The sequence below is a fragment of the Dendrobates tinctorius genome, unplaced genomic scaffold, assembly GCF_039654945.1.
Source record: "Dendrobates tinctorius isolate UK_male_01 unplaced genomic scaffold, ASM3965494v1 ptg000051l, whole genome shotgun sequence".
Taxonomy (NCBI): domain Eukaryota; kingdom Metazoa; phylum Chordata; class Amphibia; order Anura; family Dendrobatidae; genus Dendrobates; species Dendrobates tinctorius.
In genome coordinates, this window is record NW_027361719.1 from 16,874,931 (window position 1) to 16,893,399 (window position 18,469).

Here is an 18,469-nt window from a genome sequence, read left to right on the forward strand (position 1 = left end):
CTAGCGATATCGCTATGTGTGATACTTACCTACAACCCGCTCCCCCGCTGGTTATCGCTGATCGTGCGAGAACAGGCTGGACTGTTTCTCGTCGTCAGCTTCCTGCGGCGCTTCCTGCTGTGACGACGAGCGACGCGTGGAGCCGGGCGGGAGGACACAGGATCGCCTGGTGTGACAGGTAAGTAGCGACCCCGTCCCCAGCGATGTCGCTAGTGAGATCTGCCTGTGTGGCAGGTCACTAGCGACCACTTAGCGATGCACCAGCGATCCTGACCACGTCATATCGCTGGTCGAGATCGCTGGTGCATCGCTAAGTGTGACAGTACCTTTAGGGGAGACTTAATATATATGTACAAGTATATCAGAGGGCAATACAGAGATCTCTCCAATGAACTGTTTGTACCAAGGACTGTGACAAGAACAAGGGGGCATTCTCTTCGTTTGGAGGAAAGACAATTTCTGCACCAGCATAGAAAAGGGTTCTTCACGGTAAGAGCAGTGAGGCTCTGGAATTCTCTTCCTGAGGAAGTGGTGATGGCCAACTCACTGAATGAATTTAAGAAAGGAATGGATGCTTTTCTTGTGAGCAACAGTATAGAAGGTTACGAATAACAGAATATTATAGGTAGATGGTTGACCCAGCCTAGGGGAAGGAATTTTTTTCCCTATGGAGAAAATTGGCTTCTACTCTGTGGGTTTTTTGCCTTCCCCAGGATCAACAATGCAGAACAGCTGCACTAAAAATAGGCTGAACTAGATGAACATAAGGTCTTCCTTCAGCCTTCAAAACTATGTTATGTTACTATGTTACTTCAGCAGGCAAGCCGTCCCCGCCCTGCAACAGCATGTGGAGCGTAAAATTAAGCATGCGCTACAAAATGCAGTTAGTAGCAAGGTCCACCTGACCACCGACGCGTGGACCAGTCAGCATGGCCAGGGACGCTACATTTCCATCACCGCCCATTGGGTAACTGTAGTTGAGCCTGGAACTGAAGTAGACAGTGCAAGTGCGCAAGTCCTGCCAACTCCACGGATTGCAGGCCTCTTCTCCGTACAAATTGACTCCTCCTCATACTCGGATAGTAGGGATGGTTAGCACTCGACTCAAAGGTGTGGATGTACGATGCTAGTGAAAAGGGAACTGGTAGTCCCGTCAGCATAAGTTCAATATGGAGTCACTGCACACGTAAATTTTTTGATTGAAGTGAAATAATTTTATTTTATTTGACGGTGAAGAAGCGACAACTTTTTGACGTTTCGGCCTCACAATGGCCTTTATCATATAGTCGCTGAAAGAATAAAATATATACAGTAAAAATCAAGGACATATACAGTATACACAATAAAAACAGCATACAAAACAAGCCATAGAAAAAGTATCTCATAGATGTGCATCCTTAAGTCTCATGCCGAATGATCATTAGAGAACATGGAGACATTTTTAAGACAAAAAATAGGAAAAAGAAAGCATGGCGGCAGACAAAACATAACTATATAAGGAAATATTGAAGTCATACCCCTTTAGAGAGGAGAGGTTGCAGTCACCGGGTAAATAGTTTCACTGTTAGGCGATTTTTTAGAGTCAATTGATTGTCCTGTAGGTGGAAGTTGAATGGAAGTATAATTAGATGGGCATAATAGATAAGGTATATTGGTTACAATGTCAGAAGACATGTAGTCTCAACAAATAGGTATATGATATGTAATTTGGTATAGCAATATATGTGACTTGTTGTATATCGAAAAAATTAGATCAAGGGGAAAGTTGAATACCTTTGTAGCAGGTGGTCCTGGTTCCTGAGGATCCACCACTATGTAAATGTGCCCAATGCAAATTGCCTTGAAAGAAAAAATCTTTTATAGGTATACACAAAGAGGCTACATTGGTAATGCAGTGGTATACTAATATATATGGCTTAATGTGAACAGAGATATGTGTAAAATCAGGGGGAAAAAAATTGGATACCTTTAAGGCAAGTGATTCTAGAGGATCCACAATTATGCCAGTGTGCCCAAAGTAAATTGCCTTTAAACTAAAAAAGTTACTTAAAACCATGTAAACAGGAGGCCACATTGGTGGTGCAGCTGTGGTTATTCAAAGGTTTCTTTCGTGTTACTCACAATCATTGGTGGCAGTGGTAGATGCAGGCATCGCCGTGCCTGTGCAGTGAGTGAGCGCTATGTGTGTGTCAGCGCTCTTATTAATGCCTGGGCAGGTCACCTGACTGGAAGTAACGTCAGGCGCCTGCGCTGTAAGATGTAGTGTTGTCGCCCCATAAGGGGAAACCACCAAGAAAATGGCGCGGGAAGACCGTGCCTGCGCCGTAGCGCTTGATGGAGAACTTTTCTTTAGGGAAAAGATGCCGAGGGGCGGGAACATTGTTATGCTGGTGTCGCTATGGGCAGATATGGCAAGAAAGAATGCAGGCTCCATATAGAACAGATCGACAGACATAAATCTCCCTTGTGAAACACATCATGGTAAAACATGAACGATTAAGCATGTGACACACTAACAGCGATCTATTACATATTGTACAAAATTAATAAAGGTGACATTTCTCTATTGTAGGAGTCCAAACTGAAAAGAAATAAAATAAAAGAGGAGGGAGGGAAGAGAATAGAATTGGTAGTATTTTGTTTTGAGGAAAAAGGGGGGAAAAAAGGAATACTTTTATTGAGTTAAAGAATAGAAGAGAAAAAAAGGGGGATATATAGTTGGATCTGTTAGGAATGAAGTCAAAAGACAAAAGATAATGAGGAAAAAATAATAATAATAAAGAGGTGGAAATAAATGAAAAAAATATATTTTAAAGGTGGAGCAATAAAGTATATGGAAAAAAAATGGAAAAAAAATTAAAAAAATATTATGGAAAGAAAAATGAAAAAAGGCAGAAAAAAAAGGAAAAAACAGGGGGGAAAAAAGGAAAAAAAAGGGGTAAAAATAACAAAAATAAAACTAGATGTAAAAAAGAAAAAAGAAAAATAAGAAAAAAAAGAAGAAAAAAAAGGAAAAATAAAAAAAATTGAAACTGTTATGTAAAAAAGGGGGCTTGAAAAACAAAAAATAAAAAATAACGAAATATAGTTTTATGTCTTACCGCCATGGAAGATGTCAAAAAGGGAATCATATAGGCGAACGATCAATGGGTCTAAAAAGAAAAAAAGGTTATTAGATTAACAAATCAATTTTGCGGTTGAGACCTTTGAGATGTAAGGTATCAAGGGTATAAATCCAATAGGTTTCACGTTGTTTTAGTATGCGAACATGGTTACTGCCCCTCTTGGGCCTAGGTACTTTTTCTATGATTTGGTACCTCAACTGGGATACATTTGGTCGGGACTTGGGCTTCCTTGAAGTGAGCAGGAAGTGGAAGCCATGTTTTTTCGCACCTGATGGTCGACTTATGGCTTGAAAATCGGTCTCTGATAGCTTAGGTGGTCTCACCCACGTACAGTAAACCACAGGGACATTTGATGATGTATACGATAAAATTGGATTCGCAGGTAAAATACTCCCTAATGGGGTAAGATTTACCTGTGCGTGAGTGAATGACCTCATTTCCCTTTATAATGTTGGAACAGCTCATGCAGTTAAGGCACGGGAACGTGCCTGCTCTCCTTTGCCCTGTTAGTGTACGTTGAGTGGTCTGATTGATAAATCCTACGTCCGCCCTGACCAATTTGTCCCTGATGTTTTGGGGCCTTCTTAGACACATTAGAGGTGGAGATTTAAAGATCTCAATTCTTGGATAAGTCTTGGTGAGTAGAGACCAATGCTTATGGATTAGATTGTGGACTCTTTGCATGGAAGGGTGATGGCCATGGACAAATAGGAGTCTCGGTGGTTTTGGTGTGGTATGAGTAGTACCACCAGGATCAATGAGTGCTTTCGTCATCTCTGAAGTCAAAAGTGTGGACGGATAGTGTCTAGTTTTGAATTTCTTGGACATCTCCCGCAGTCTTAGTTCTCTAGTGGCGGGATCTGACACAATTTTGGTGACTCTCTTAAATTGTGACCGGGGGAGACTATTCAGTGTAGATTTCGGGTGACAGCTGTCATACAGAAGAAGATTATTGCAGTCGGTGGGTTTACCGTTTGAATCCTTGTGGATTGTGGTGTCCAGAAAGTTAATGGATTCTAAACTGTGTGAAATGGTAAATTTCAATTCCTGTCTGACACTATTGATTGTATTTCAAAATGTGGACAGGCTGGTGGAGTCACCTTGCCAAATGCAGAAAATGTCGTCGATAAAACGATACCAGACAACTGCAAATTGTTGAAATAATGCGTTGGGATATATGTAGTCTTGTTCAAATTTGTCCATAAACAGATTTGCGTATGCAGGGGCTACTGTCATGAACTCATTTTCTGCTCCACCAGTTGAGAGTTCCCTTCCGTTCTCCCTCTGGTGGTGACAGGAGGTAGTGCGGTTGGTTTAAGTGGTAGTGATCTGCCCCCTGTTGAGGAAGATAACGATTGGATCTCTGGTGTATCAGACTGGATATAAGACAGCCGACGCCCTATCCGGGTGCTGGTGATTCAGTCTGCTTCTCAGGTCCTGGACTTCAGCTCTCTTCCAGTCTTCTCAAGTTAAGTTTGTTTTTTGCTAATGTTCACACTTGCACTTGTTGGTCAATTCAGTTTGTTGTGCAATCAGCCTGCCACTGCTGGGGCTATGCTGAATTTCCACTCCAATTAATCAGTATTTGCCAATCTGCTTTTTGTCCCTTATTAGATTGGCCTCTTTTTTGCTCTGTCTCAGAATATTTCAGAGTGCTGATATAGGTTTAGAAGTCTAGTGACTTTAGGGTTAATTTTGCTATCAGAAGTGTTGGACAATATTTTTGTAGGTTGTTTTTGGCAGATTGCAGACAGTGACTTTCCTTTTCTGTCCTTTTTAGTTAGCCAGGCCCCATCGTTTGCTCAGCCTATTTTCCTGCTTTTGTTTGTGTTTTCATCTTGTTTCACCGTCAATACATGTGGGGGCCTGTCTTTCCTTTGGGGTCTGCTCTGGGGCAGTTAGTTTTCCTCTTTTCCTGCTTTAGGCTTATGTAGTTCTCCGGTTGTGATAAGGCATCTAGGACCAACGTAGGAACGCTCCATGACTGCTGCTAGTTGTGCGGTTAAGATCAGGGATCTGCAATCTGCATAGTTACCAACTTCTCTGGTTTTCTGAGACTTAGCTTGTTGTCTTGTCTTTCCTCCTCGGTTTCCCATTCATAACAGAATCACCAGCCATACCGAAGATTCTAGGGTACTCAAAAGCAGGAAAGAATTGTTAGAGAAAGAAAAAAGAAAAGAAAAAAAAAGTGTCAGAATTTTTTTTTTTATGTATTTCTTTTTCCTCTTTTTTTCTGGAGCCGTAGGAGGATTTTTTTTTCCTAATGGAGATTAAGCAACTGTCTGATCGTGTGGAGCAGCTTGCTGCTGAAGTACAGGGAATTTCCACCTACCTTATTCAGTCACATGTTGCTGAACCCAAGATTCCTACTCCTGATGTGTTTTCTGGGGATCGGTCTAAATTTCTGAATTTTAAGAATAATTGTAAATTATTTCTTGCTTTGAAGCCTAACTCATCTGGGAGCTCTGTGTAGCAGGTTAAAATTGTCTTCTCCTTGCTACGCGGCGATCCCCAAGTTTGGGCTTTTTCTCTGACACCTGAAAATCCTATTCTGACTAATGTGGATGCATTTTTTCAGGCCTTGGGGTTGTTGTATGATGAATCTAATGCCGTTGATCAAGCTGAGAGAACCCTGTTGGCCTTAAACCAGGGTCAGGATCCTGCAGAGTTGTACTGTCAAAAATTCCCAAAGTGGGCGGTCCTTACTACATGGAATGATAGTGCATTGGCAGCTCTCTTTCAGAAAGGTGTGTCAGAGACCGTAAAAGATGTTATGGTGGGATTTCCTGTTCCCTCTGGTCTGGATGGCTCTATGTCATTAGCCATTCAAGTTGATCAGCATTTACGTGAATGTAAAGCTACACGGGAGGCGCTGCCACCTTTTGAACAACTGTCTGAACCTATGCAATGTGATGGGGTTTTGTCTAGGGCGCAACGTCGGGAGTTTAGAAGGCGTAATAAGCTGTGTTTTTTCTGTGGAGACGCCTCTCATACTATTTCTGTCTGCCCTAAATGAGAGAAAAGTTTTGCACACACATTTGCTGTGGGCAGTATACAACCTAAGTTCCTTTTCACAATTACTCTGATCTGCTCCTTGTCCACATTTTCCACTAAGGCTTTTGTGGATTCAGGAGCAGCTCTGAATCTGATGGATTTGGACTTTGCTAAACGTTGTGGTTTGTCCATGACGCCTCTGCAGACGCCCATTCCTTTGAGGGGTATTGATGCCACTCCTTTGGCGGAGAATAAACCTCAGTTTTGGACACAGGTGATAATGCGAGTTGCCCCAGACCACCAAGAAAATTGTAAATTTTTGGTGCTGCATAATTTGCATGATACTATTGTTCTGGGGTTTCCCTGGTTGCAAACTGATAACTAGAGTTGAGCGACTTTTGGTTTTTTAGGGTCGCGTTTCGTTTCGTGAAACCCGACTTTTCCAAAAGTCGGGTCGAGCAAGATCGTCCGATTATAGGGAAAAGTCGGGGTCGTCCCGAAACACGAAACCCAATGTAAGTCAATGGGGAATAAAAGTCGGCAGTGAGAGGAGGACAGGAAACACACCTACAGTGCCCATTTGAATGCCAAAAGCATCAATTCTTCTTACTTAAGCTTGTCAACCTTAATTAACTTCATAATACAAGTTACGCACTGAAAAATGGGGGTTATTTGGCGAAGGTTGTGGGGGGGGAGGGCTGGCTGCAGGTTTTCATGTGCCCTGGGCGAAAGAGTGCCCCTTTAACACATACCACAACTCATCATGCTCCGATACGGCAGATAAATAGCGGTATAGTACAATGAAAAATACCTCACTTTTTACATCTCATGACGAGGCCCATCTATTTCTCCATACAGAATCATTGGTCCCATATAATGTTTGAAACAGTATATGATGAGCTCCACATAATGCTACAGTATATGTTGGTCCCCATGGATGAAGCTCCACTGTCTTATGGGCCCAAATAATGCTCCAAACATAATGGGCCCCATTTCTAATGCTCTAGTGTATAATGGGCCCTGGAAATGCTGCTCCAGTGTCTGATGTCCACCTTTGGAATGTTCCAGTGTATGGTGGGCCCCATCTATCATTCTCCAGAGTATAGTGCTCCCCAAAAATTGCTGTCCCAACATTGAAAACAATCAAATAAGTCTCCTCGCTAGGGAATCCCTGTACTTGTCTGGACAGGTGCTCTAGCTTGCTTAACAGCTCGCCAGCCGTTCTCACGCCCAGTATGGATTGCACGTGATTGCACAAAGGTTAGAAAGGGTACCGTATCCCTGGATAACATGTATGGATAGCGTACACATTCAAAATATATGTCTCAGGAGGCAGGCTCAGACGGTGTCAGGCCCAGTATGGATTGCACGTGATTGCACAAAGGTTAGAAAGGGTACCGTATCCCTGGATAACATGTATGGATAGCTTACACATTCAAAATATATGTCTCAGGAGGCAGGCTCAGACGGTGTCAGGCCCAGTATGGATTGCACGTGATTGCACAAAGGTTAGAAAGGGTACCGTATCCCTGGATAACATGTATGGATAGCGTACACATTCAAAATATATGTCTCAGGAGGCAGGCTCAGACGGTGTTAGGCCCAGTATGGATTGCACGTGATTGCACAAAGGTTAGAAAGGGTACCGTATCCCCGGATAACATGTATGGATAGCGTACACATTCAAAATATATGTCTCAGGAGGCAGGCTCAGACGGTGTCAGGCCCAGTATGGATTGCACGTGATTGCACAAAGGTTAGAAAGGGTACCGTATCCCTGGATAACATGTATGGATAGCGTACACATTCAAAATATATGTCTCAGGAGGCAGGCTCAGATGGTGTCAGGCACAGTATGGATTGCACGTGATTGCACAAAAGTTAGAAAGGGTACCGTATCCCCGGATAACATGTATGGATAGCGTACACATTCAAAATATATGTCTCAGGAGGCAGGCTCAGACGGTGTTAGGCCCAGTATGGATTGCACGTGATTGCACAAAGGTTAGAAAGGGTACCGTATCCCCGGATAACATGTATGGATAGCGTACACATTCAAAATATATGTCTCAGGAGGCAGGCTCAGACGGTGTTAGGCCCAGTATGGATTGCACGTGATTGCACAAAGGTTAGAAAGGGTACCGTATCCCCAGATAACATGTATGGATAGCGTACACATTCAAAATATATGTCTCAGGAGGCAGGCTCAGACGGTGTTAGGCCCAGTATGGATTGCACGTGATTGCACAAAGGTTAGAAAGGGTACCGTATCCCTGGATAACATGTATGGATAGCGTACACTTTCAAAATATATGTCTCAGGAGGCAGGCTCAGACGGTGTCAGGCACAGTATGGATTGCACGTGATTGCACAAAGGTTAGAAAGGGTACCGTATCCCCGGATAACATGTATGGATAGCTTACACATTCAAAATATATGTCTCAGGAGGCAGGCTCAGACGGTGTTAGGCCCAGTATGGATTGCACGTGATTGCACAAAGGTTAGAAAGGGTACCGTATCCCCGGATAACATGTATGGATAGCGTACACATTCAAAATATATGTCTCAGGAGGCAGGCTCAGACGGTGTCAGGCCCAGTATGGATTGCACGTGATTGCACAAAGGTTAGAAAGGGTACCGTATCCCTGGATAACATGTATGGATAGCGTACACATTCAAAATATATGTCTCAGGAGGCAGGCTCAGATGGTGTCAGGCACAGTATGGATTGCACGTGATTGCACAAAAGTTAGAAAGGGTACCGTATCCCCGGATAACATGTATGGATAGCGTACACATTCAAAATATATGTCTCAGGAGGCAGGCTCAGACGGTGTTAGGCCCAGTATGGATTGCACGTGATTGCACAAAGGTTAGAAAGGGTACCGTATCCCCGGATAACATGTATGGATAGCGTACACATTCAAAATATATGTCTCAGGAGGCAGGCTCAGACGGTGTTAGGCCCAGTATGGATTGCACGTGATTGCACAAAGGTTAGAAAGGGTACCGTATCCCCAGATAACATGTATGGATAGCGTACACATTCAAAATATATGTCTCAGGAGGCAGGCTCAGACGGTGTTAGGCCCAGTATGGATTGCACGTGATTGCACAAAGGTTAGAAAGGGTACCGTATCCCTGGATAACATGTATGGATAGCGTACACTTTCAAAATATATGTCTCAGGAGGCAGGCTCAGACGGTGTCAGGCACAGTATGGATTGCACGTGATTGCACAAAGGTTAGAAAGGGTACCGTATCCCCGGATAACATGTATGGATAGCGTACACATTCAAAATATATGTCTCAGGAGGCAGGCTCAGACGGTGTAAGGCCCAGTATGGATTGCACGTGATTGCACAAAGGTTAGAAAGGGTACCGTATCCCTGGATAACATGTATGGATAGCGTACACATTCAAAATATATGTCTCAGGAGGCAGGCTCAGACGGTGTCAGGCACAGTATGGATTGCACGTGATTGCACAAAGGTTAGAAAGGGTACCGTATCCCCGGATAACATGTATGGATAGCTTACACATTCAAAATATATGTCTCAGGAGGCAGGCTCAGACGGTGTTAGGCCCAGTATGGATTGCACGTGATTGCACAAAGGTTAGAAAGGGTACCGTATCCCTGGATAACATGTATGGATAGCGTACACATTCAAAATATATGTCTCAGGAGGCAGGCTCAGACGGTGTCAGGCCCAGTATGGATTGCACGTGATTGCACAAAGGTTAGAAAGGGTACCGTATCCCCGGATAACATGTATGGATAGCGTACACATTCAAAATATATGTCTCAGGAGGCAGGCTCAGATGGTGTCAGGCACAGTATGGATTACACGTGATTGCACAAAGGTTAGAAAGGGTACCGTATCCCTGGATAACATGTATGGATAGCGTACACATTCAAAATATATGTCTCAGGAGGCAGGCTCAGACGGTGTCAGGCACAGTATGGATTGCACGTGATTGCACAAAGGTTAGAAAGGGTACCGTATCCCCGGATAACATGTATGGATAGCGTACACATTCAAAATATATGTCTCAGGAGGCAGGCTCAGACGGTGTTAGGCCCAGTATGGATTGCACGTGATTGCACAAAGGTTAGAAAGGGTACCGTATCCCCGGATAACATGTATGGATAGCGTACACATTCAAAATATATGTCTCAGGAGGCAGGCTCAGACGGTGTCAGGCACAGTATGGATTTGATGGCCCAGATTACACAGCGGAGGAGCAGGGAGAGGTAAAGATTGCAAATGCTGGGGCCCTGCCCAAGCAAGGGGGGCCCACTCGTGGGCGTCGGTACTGGCACTGGGCCCCTCATAGTACAGCGGTGTGTCTGACGGCGGGTGTGCACCACCACCGTCAGAGACACTTGATTGCACTATGAGGGACCCTGTGCCAGTGCCCGCGCCCAAGAGTCGGCCTACCCACCTGTCCAGGGCAACGGCACTCGCACGGTGTTGTGCGCTAGGTGGTGACCCCGGCCATGGGGGGGGAGGCAGCACAGTTAGGGAGTTTTAGAAAGTGGCATATGTTGATGTTGGACATTCAGCTGATGCAAAAGGCGAAATAGGTGAAGTACCAGGAAGAGGTGGACCAAAGCAAGCCATTTTTCTATCACCCTATGTGTCATCAGGGGAAGGTGGGACAAAATCCTTGGAAACCCATGCGTGGTTCATTTTAATGAAGGTTAGATCATCCACATTTTGGGTTGACAGACGGGTCCTTTTTTCTGTCAGGATTGATCCAGCTGCACTGAAGACTCTTTCCGATAGCACACTTGCAGCTGGGCAAGCGAGCTCCTGTAAGGCATATTGGGCCAATTCAGGCCAGGTGTCCAGTTTAGTGGCCCAATAGTCAAAGGGGAATGACCTGTGTGGGAGAACATCGATATGGGAGGAAAAGTAGTTTGTAACCATAGTTGACAACTGCTGTCTCCTGTCACTTTCCATCGATGCAGTATTACCAGTTGTGTGAGCGGTATTTGAAAAATCAGTCCACAACATTGTCATGAAACCCCTGTCTCCAACGCCACTTCTGCTGTGTGCACCACGAACACCTCTGCCAAGCTGCCCCCAGCCCGTACGGCTCGTGTGAGAACCATCACCGCTGCTGTGTGCTGGGAATGCCTCAAGCAACCGATTTACCAGAGTTGCTTGTTTATTAGCCAATATTAGGTCTAGGTTCTCCTGTGGCATGATGTTTTGTAATTTGCCTTTATAGCGTGGATCCAGGATGCTGGCCAACCAGTATTCGTCATCGTTCATCATTTTGGCAATGCGGGGGTCCCTTTTTAGGATCCGCAAGGCATAATCTGACATGTGGGCCAATGTTCCCGGTGTCAATGATGCACTGCGAGTGCTGGGTGGAGGAGCACTTTCTGGCAAATCCACATCCCTCCAGTTACGCACAAACCCTGTACCAGACCTTGCCACGCCAACATTTTCACTTGCCCCACGAGATGCATCCTCCTCCCCTAAGTAATCATCCCCATCATCCTCCTCCTCCTCCTCTTCTTCCTCCACCTCGTCCAGGAGAGGTCCCTGAGCAGACAATGGCTGAATGTCATCAAGGATTCCCTCCTCCTCTTCCTCCTCATCAACATTGGCTGCAGACGCCTGCTCCTTAAGGTGCGTCAAAGTTTGCATGAGCAGACGCATAAGTGGGATGCTCATGCTTAGGATGGCGTCGTCTGCGCTTACCAGCCGTGTGCATTCCTCAAAACACTGAAGGACTTTACAAAGGTCTTTCAGCTTCGACCACTGCACGCCTGTCAACTCCATGTCTGCTCTCAAAGTGCCTGGCCGTGTATCCTCCCACAAATGCATTATGGCCTGCCTCTGCCCGCACAGCCGCTCCACCATGTGCAGGGTGAAGTTCCACCTTGTTGCAATGTCGATAATGAGGCGGTGGTTGGGAAGGTGGAGCAATCGCTGCAGCTTCTGCATACGAACGGAGTGTACAGGCGACCGGCGGATGTGCGCGCACAGTCTTCGCACCTTCTGGAGCAGGGCTGTTAACTCCGGAAAATTTTTGAGGAAGCACTGCACCACCAGGTTCAAGGTGTGAGCCAAGCAAGGTATGTGGCTGAGTTTTGAAAGGGCTATGGCTGCCACAAAATTACGGCCGTTATCACTAACTACCTTGCCTGCCTCAAGATGTACACTGCCCAGCCATGACTCAGTTTGTCGCTTCAAGTACTCGGCCAGCACCTCGGCGGTGTGTCTGTCGCCCAAACACATCATCTGCAACACAGCCTGCTGACGCTTTCCACTAGCTGCTCGATAGGGGGACACATCGTGTGCAACAGTGGCAGCTGCAGATGGAGTGCTCGTACGACTGCGCTCTGTGGACGAGCTTTCGCTTCTGGAGGAGGAGGAGGAGGAGGAGGGTCGAACGCCTACAGCCAACTGTTTCCTATACCGTGGGCTAGGCAGCACTGTCCCACCACCGCTGTCCCCTGTGGACCCTGCATCCACCACATTAACCCAGTGCGCAGTGATGGACACGTAACGGCCCTGGCCATGCCGACTGGACCATGCATCAGTTGTGAGGTGCACCTTTCCGCTCACTGACTGCTTGAGTGCATGGACAATGCGGTCTTTCACATGATGGTGGAGGGCTGGGATGGCTTTGCGAGAGAAGAAGTGGCGACTGGGTAGGTCATAGCGTGGTACTGCATAGGCCATGAGTTCGCGGAAAGCTGTGCTTTCCACCAACCGAAAGGACATCATCTCAAACGAGATTAGTTTGGCAATGTGGGCGTTCAAACCCAGTGTACGCGGATGAGAGACTGAGTACTTTCTTGACCTAATCATAGTGTCTGGGAGGGTGAGCTGGACTTGAGAGCTGCATATGGTGGAAGTAGCGGTGGACAGGGCGGACTGAGAGATGGTTGATGATGGTGATGGAGTTGGTGTTCTTTCTGATGGCCTAGAATCAGTCTTTCGTTGATATAACAGTGGGATTCCCTGACTGCTGTGGTCTTGCAACTACACCTCAACATTTGCTGCTGTGCTAACCGGTGGGCTTACAGTGGGGGAAACAATGTAGCGTTGCTGACTACCTTCGTTGTGATCAGTTGCACATGTGGCACTTGAGGTTTGGTGTTGTGTCCACGCTTGCAAGTGCATGCTGGTTAAATGTCTAAGCATGCAACTGGTATTCAAATTTTTCAGATTTTTCCCTCGGCTAAAGGTCTTTGCGCACTTCTTACAGATAACCTTGGCCTGATCATGAGGATTTTGTTCAAAAAAGTGCCACACTGCACTCTTCCTACTTTGGCAGACATTTTGCGGCCTAGCACGCTGTGATCTTTTGACCCCCTGGACAAGCTGTCCAGCAACTCTTTTGATGTTTGGAACCTGTCTTTGGAGTGCTCCGGGCCTGCCAGATAACAGCTGTTGCGATGTCGATGTCTGCTGTGGATGCTCCTCATCTGAGCTATTGGAAGCAGCACCCTCTTCCCCCAATGGATGCCAATCTGGGTCGACAACTGGGTCATCCATCACCTCCTCTTCTATGTCATGTGCACCTTTCTCTGTGTCACCGTGTATGGTGGTATAATGTGCGGGAAGGGGCACCTGAGTTTCATCAGGGTCAAAATCTGGCTCTGTACACTGCGAGGACAATGTAGTGCTCTGAGTGAATGTACCAGCAGAATCATCCATCAGCGGCTGTGCATCAGTGCACTCCATGTCAGATTCATCTTGGCCTGGGTAATTCACCATTTCACTTGATAATCCAGGCATGGTATGTGAAAACAGCTCCATGGAGTAATCAGTAGTATGGCCTGCGTCATCCTTCAATCTTGGTTGGGGTGAAGGACACAAGGAAAGGTGTGGTTCATGAACATGAGCCTCCAATGACGACTCAGTGCTTTTACTTTTTACAACTGAAGAAGAGGAGGCGATAGAGCTGGAGGCTGAGTCAGCAATGTAAGACAAAACTTTTTCCTGATGCTCTGCCTTTAAAAGCGGTTTGCCAACTCCTAGAAAACTAAGCGTTCGAGGCCTTATGTAGCCAGACGATGACGCAGGGTCAGCACCTCCTGCATTCGGTCCTATTTTGCTCTTGCCACTACCATCAGATCCACCACCAACACCATCATTACCAGCTGCCAACCCCCGCCCAATTCCACGGCCTCTTCCACCAGCCTTCCTCATTTTTGGTAGAAATGAAGACAAAATTCAACAAACTATATAGTAATGTAAAACAAGGTACAAGGTGTCTATAGGACAGGGGAGATTTAGAATTTCTGCACACACTTGTGGACAGTGGACACTTTTGGATTGTGTGAGGCCCACTGATATCTGAGCGCTATGTGAGACGCTCGATGGCACAGCTGCCTGTGACCAAAGTGACGAGAGGATAATGGAGATTTTGAATCTCTGCGCACACTTTTGGACACTGGACACTTGTGGATTGTGTGAGGCCCACTGATATCTGAGCGCTATGTGACACGCTCGATGGCACAGCTGCCTGTGACCAAAGTGACGAGAGGATAATGGAGATTTTGAATCTCTGCGCACACTTTTGGACACTGGACACTTGTGGATTGTGTGAGGCCCACTGATATCTGAGTGCTATGTGACACGCTCGATGGCACAGCTGCCTGTGACCAAAGTGACGAGAGGATAATGGAGATTTTGAATCTCTGCGCACACTTTTGGACACTGGACACTTGTGGATTGTGTGAGGCCCACTGATATCTGAGCGCTATGTGACACGCTCGATGGCACAGCTGCCTGTGACCAAAGTGACGAGAGGATAATGGAGATTTTGAATCTCTGCGCACACTTTTGGACACTGGACACTTGTGGATTGTGTGAGGCCCACTGATATCTGAGCGCTACGTGACACGCTCGATGGCACAGCTGCCTGTGACCAAAGTGACGAGAGGATAATGGAGATTTTGAATCTCTGCGCACACTTTTGGACACTGGACACTTGTGGATTGTGTGAGGCCCACTGATATCTGAGCGCTATGTGACACACTCGATGGCACAGCTGCCTGTGACCAAAGTGACGAGAGGATAATGGAGATTTTGAATCTCTGCGCACACTTTTGGACACTGGACACTTGTGGATTGTGTGAGACCCACTGATATCTGAGCGCTATGTGACACGCTCGATGGCACAGCTGCCTGTGACCAAAGTGACGAGAGGATAATGGAGATTTTGAATCTCTGCGCACACTTTTGGACACTGGACACTTGTGGATTGTGTGAGGCCCACTGATATCTGAGCACTACGTGACACGCTCGATGGCACAGCTGCCTGTGACCAAAGTGACGAGAGGATAATGGAGATTTTGAATCTCTGCGCACACTTTTGGACACTGGACACTTGTGGATTGTGTGAGGCCCACTGATATCTGAGCGCTATGTGACACGCTCGATGGCACAGCTGCCTGTGACCAAAGTGACGAGAGGATAATGGAGATTTTGAATCTCTGCGCACACTTTTGGACACTGGACACTTGTGGATTGTGTGAGGCCCACTGATATCTGAGCGCTATGTGACACGCTCGATGGCACAGCTGCCTGTGACCAAAGTGACGAGAGGATAATGGAGATTTTGAATCTCTGCGCACACTTTTGGACACTGGACACTTGTGGATTGTGTGAGGCCCACTGATATCTGAGCGCTATGTGACAGGCTCGATGGCACAGCTGCCTGTGACCAAAGTGACGAGAGGATAATGGAGATTTTGAATCTCTGCGCACACTTTTGGACACTGGACACTTGTGGATTGTGTGAGGCCCACTGATATCTGAGCGCTATGTGACACGCTCGATGGCACAGCTGCCTGTGACCAAAGTGACGAGAGGATAATGGAGATTTTGAATCTCTGCGCACACTTTTGGACACTGGACACTTGTGGATTGTGTGAGGCCCACTGATATCTGAGCGCTATGTGACACGCTCGATGGCACAGCTGCCTGTGACCAAAGTGACGAGAGGATAATGGAGATTTTGAATCTCTGCGCGCACTTTTGGACACTGGACACTTGTGGATTGTGTGAGGCCCACTGATATCTGAGCGCTATGTGACACGCTCGATGGCACAGCTGCCTGTGACCAAAGTGACGAGAGGATAATGGAGATTTTGAATCTCTGCGCACACTTTTGGACACTGGACACTTGTGGATTGTGTGAGGCCCACTGATATCTGAGCGCTATGTGACACGCTCGATGGCACAGCTGCCTGTGACCAAAGTGACGAGAGGATAATGGAGATTTTGAATCTCTGCGCACACTTTTGGACACTGGACACTTGTGGATTGTGTGAGGCCCACTGATATCTGAGCGCTATGTGACACGCTCGATGGCACAGCTGCCTGTGACCAAAGTGACGAGAGGATAATGGAGATTTTGAATCTCTGCGCACACTTTTGGACACTGGACACTTGTGGATTGTGTGAGGCCCACTGATATCTGAGCGCTATGTGACAGGCTCGATGGCACAGCTGTGACAAAAGTGACTAGAGGATAAGGGAGATTGGATTGCTTTTAAAAAAGCAGTTTGCGGAGCAGTGGGTAAACAGCAATGCCAGCGTGTCAGGAAGCCTTAAAAGGCAGCCCAACAACCAACACCACTGATACACCACAATATAGCCTCCCCTTGCACTGCACACACAGTGACTTGTGTGTTGTGCAGGCCAAATCGCTAGCAGCAGAAGCAGTTTTTTTGTCTTCTTCCCTGCCTAACGCTCTCCCTACAGAATCAGCAGCAACCTCTCCCTATACTAAGATCGGCAGAAGTAAGATGGCGGTCGGCGTGCACGCCCTTTTATACCCCCTGTGACGCCCACCAAAGCAAGCCAATCACTTGCATGCCCTTCTGAAAGATGGTGGTGACCCGTGCCTAGGTCATCACGTTGCCCACAGTGTCCGTGGATCCTGATTGGCTGAAAAAGAGCGCAAAACAAACTTTTGAAACGCGACTTTGGCGCGTAAGTCGCCGACCTCGTGGCAGACCTCATCCTAGGGTCGGGTTTCGTTTCATGAAACCCGACTTTGCCAAAAGTCGGCGACTTTTGAATTTTTTCGACCCGTTTCGCTCAACTCTACTGATAACCCAGTTTTGGATTGGAAATCTGTGTCTGTGGTGAGTTGGGGTTGTCAGTGTGTTCTTAGGGACGCTCCTGTTTTCTCCACCTCTCCTCAGTCTCATGATATTCCTGATTATCTGGATGATTTCTCTGATGTTTTTAGTGAGAGTAAGTCTGCATCTTTGCCTCCTCATAGGAGTTATGACTGTGCAATTGAGTTGATGCCTGGGTGTAAATTTCCCAAGGGTCGGCTTTTCAACTTATCTGTACCCGAACATGATGCTATGTGATCCTATATTAAGGAGTCGTTAGAGAAGGGTCATATTAGACCATCCTCGTCACCGTTAGGCGCTGGGTTTTTTTTTGTGGGCAAGAAAGATGGTTCATTAAGACCGTGTATTGATTATCGTTCCCTTAAAAAGATGACGGTTAAATATCAGTACCCGTTACCTCTGATGTCTGATTTATACTCCAGAGGTAAGAGTGCCTGCTGGTTTACTAAGCTTGACCTCAGGGGGGCGTATAATCTTATTCGCATCAAGCACGGGGATGAATGGAAGATGGCGTTTAATACTCCGGAGGGACATTTTGAGTACCTGGTGATGCCTTTTGGTCTCTCTAATGCCCCTTCTGTCTTCCAATCCTTTATGAATAGTGTTGAGCATTCCGATACCGCAAGTATCGGGTATCGGCCGATATTAGCTGTATCGGAATTCCGATACTTAGTTCCGATACTTTTTTCATATCGAATACCGGAATCGGAAGTTCCCATAATGCTAGGAGCCCGCTCGATTTGATTCAGCCAATGGGGATCCTCAGAAGTGTGGGCACATCCTGTTAGGCATGTAGGCATGTTAACTACTGGCATGGCTGTGATTGGCTGCTGAAATGATGTCATGATGCACTATAAAAAGCGCTGCAGCCGCCATTTCTGGTCACTCTGCTGTGAATTCAGTTAGGGACAGGCTGCTGTTGAAGACTGTGAGGGACAGTTAGAAATAGCGATTCCACAAAACATATAGTGCTTAACCCAGGCTACATAAACCACCACTGTAGCTCGCTTTTCCCTAGCAGCGCTGTTTTCACAGCTGTCTGCAAGGGCTGTGTGAGTGCAGACCCACGCTGTGTAGTGTGTCCTGCAGGCACGTCTGCTTGTAGGCCGCCCAGCGTGTGTCTCTGCCTCATACACATTTTTCTTTTATTGCTGCTTTTTTTTTCTCCTGTATAGTGTGCTTCCATACGTATCCATATACGTTGGTTGCAAACACTAAAGGAGTG

General features: G+C 46.4%; 1 long non-coding RNA gene across 1 annotated transcript in view; it reads right to left on the reverse strand.

Moving 5' to 3' along the window:
- Positions 1-1,523: 1,523 nt before the first annotated feature.
- LOC141091393 (uncharacterized) overlaps positions 1,524-18,469 on the reverse strand; it is a 65,631-nt gene continuing 48,685 nt past the window's right edge. Inside the window, exons 2-3 of the long non-coding RNA XR_012232498.1 lie at positions 3,102-3,152; positions 1,524-1,595 (exon numbers count right to left, since the gene is read on the reverse strand). This is a non-coding gene — a long non-coding RNA (uncharacterized lncRNA). The remainder of the gene's footprint in view (positions 1,596-3,101; positions 3,153-18,469) is intronic.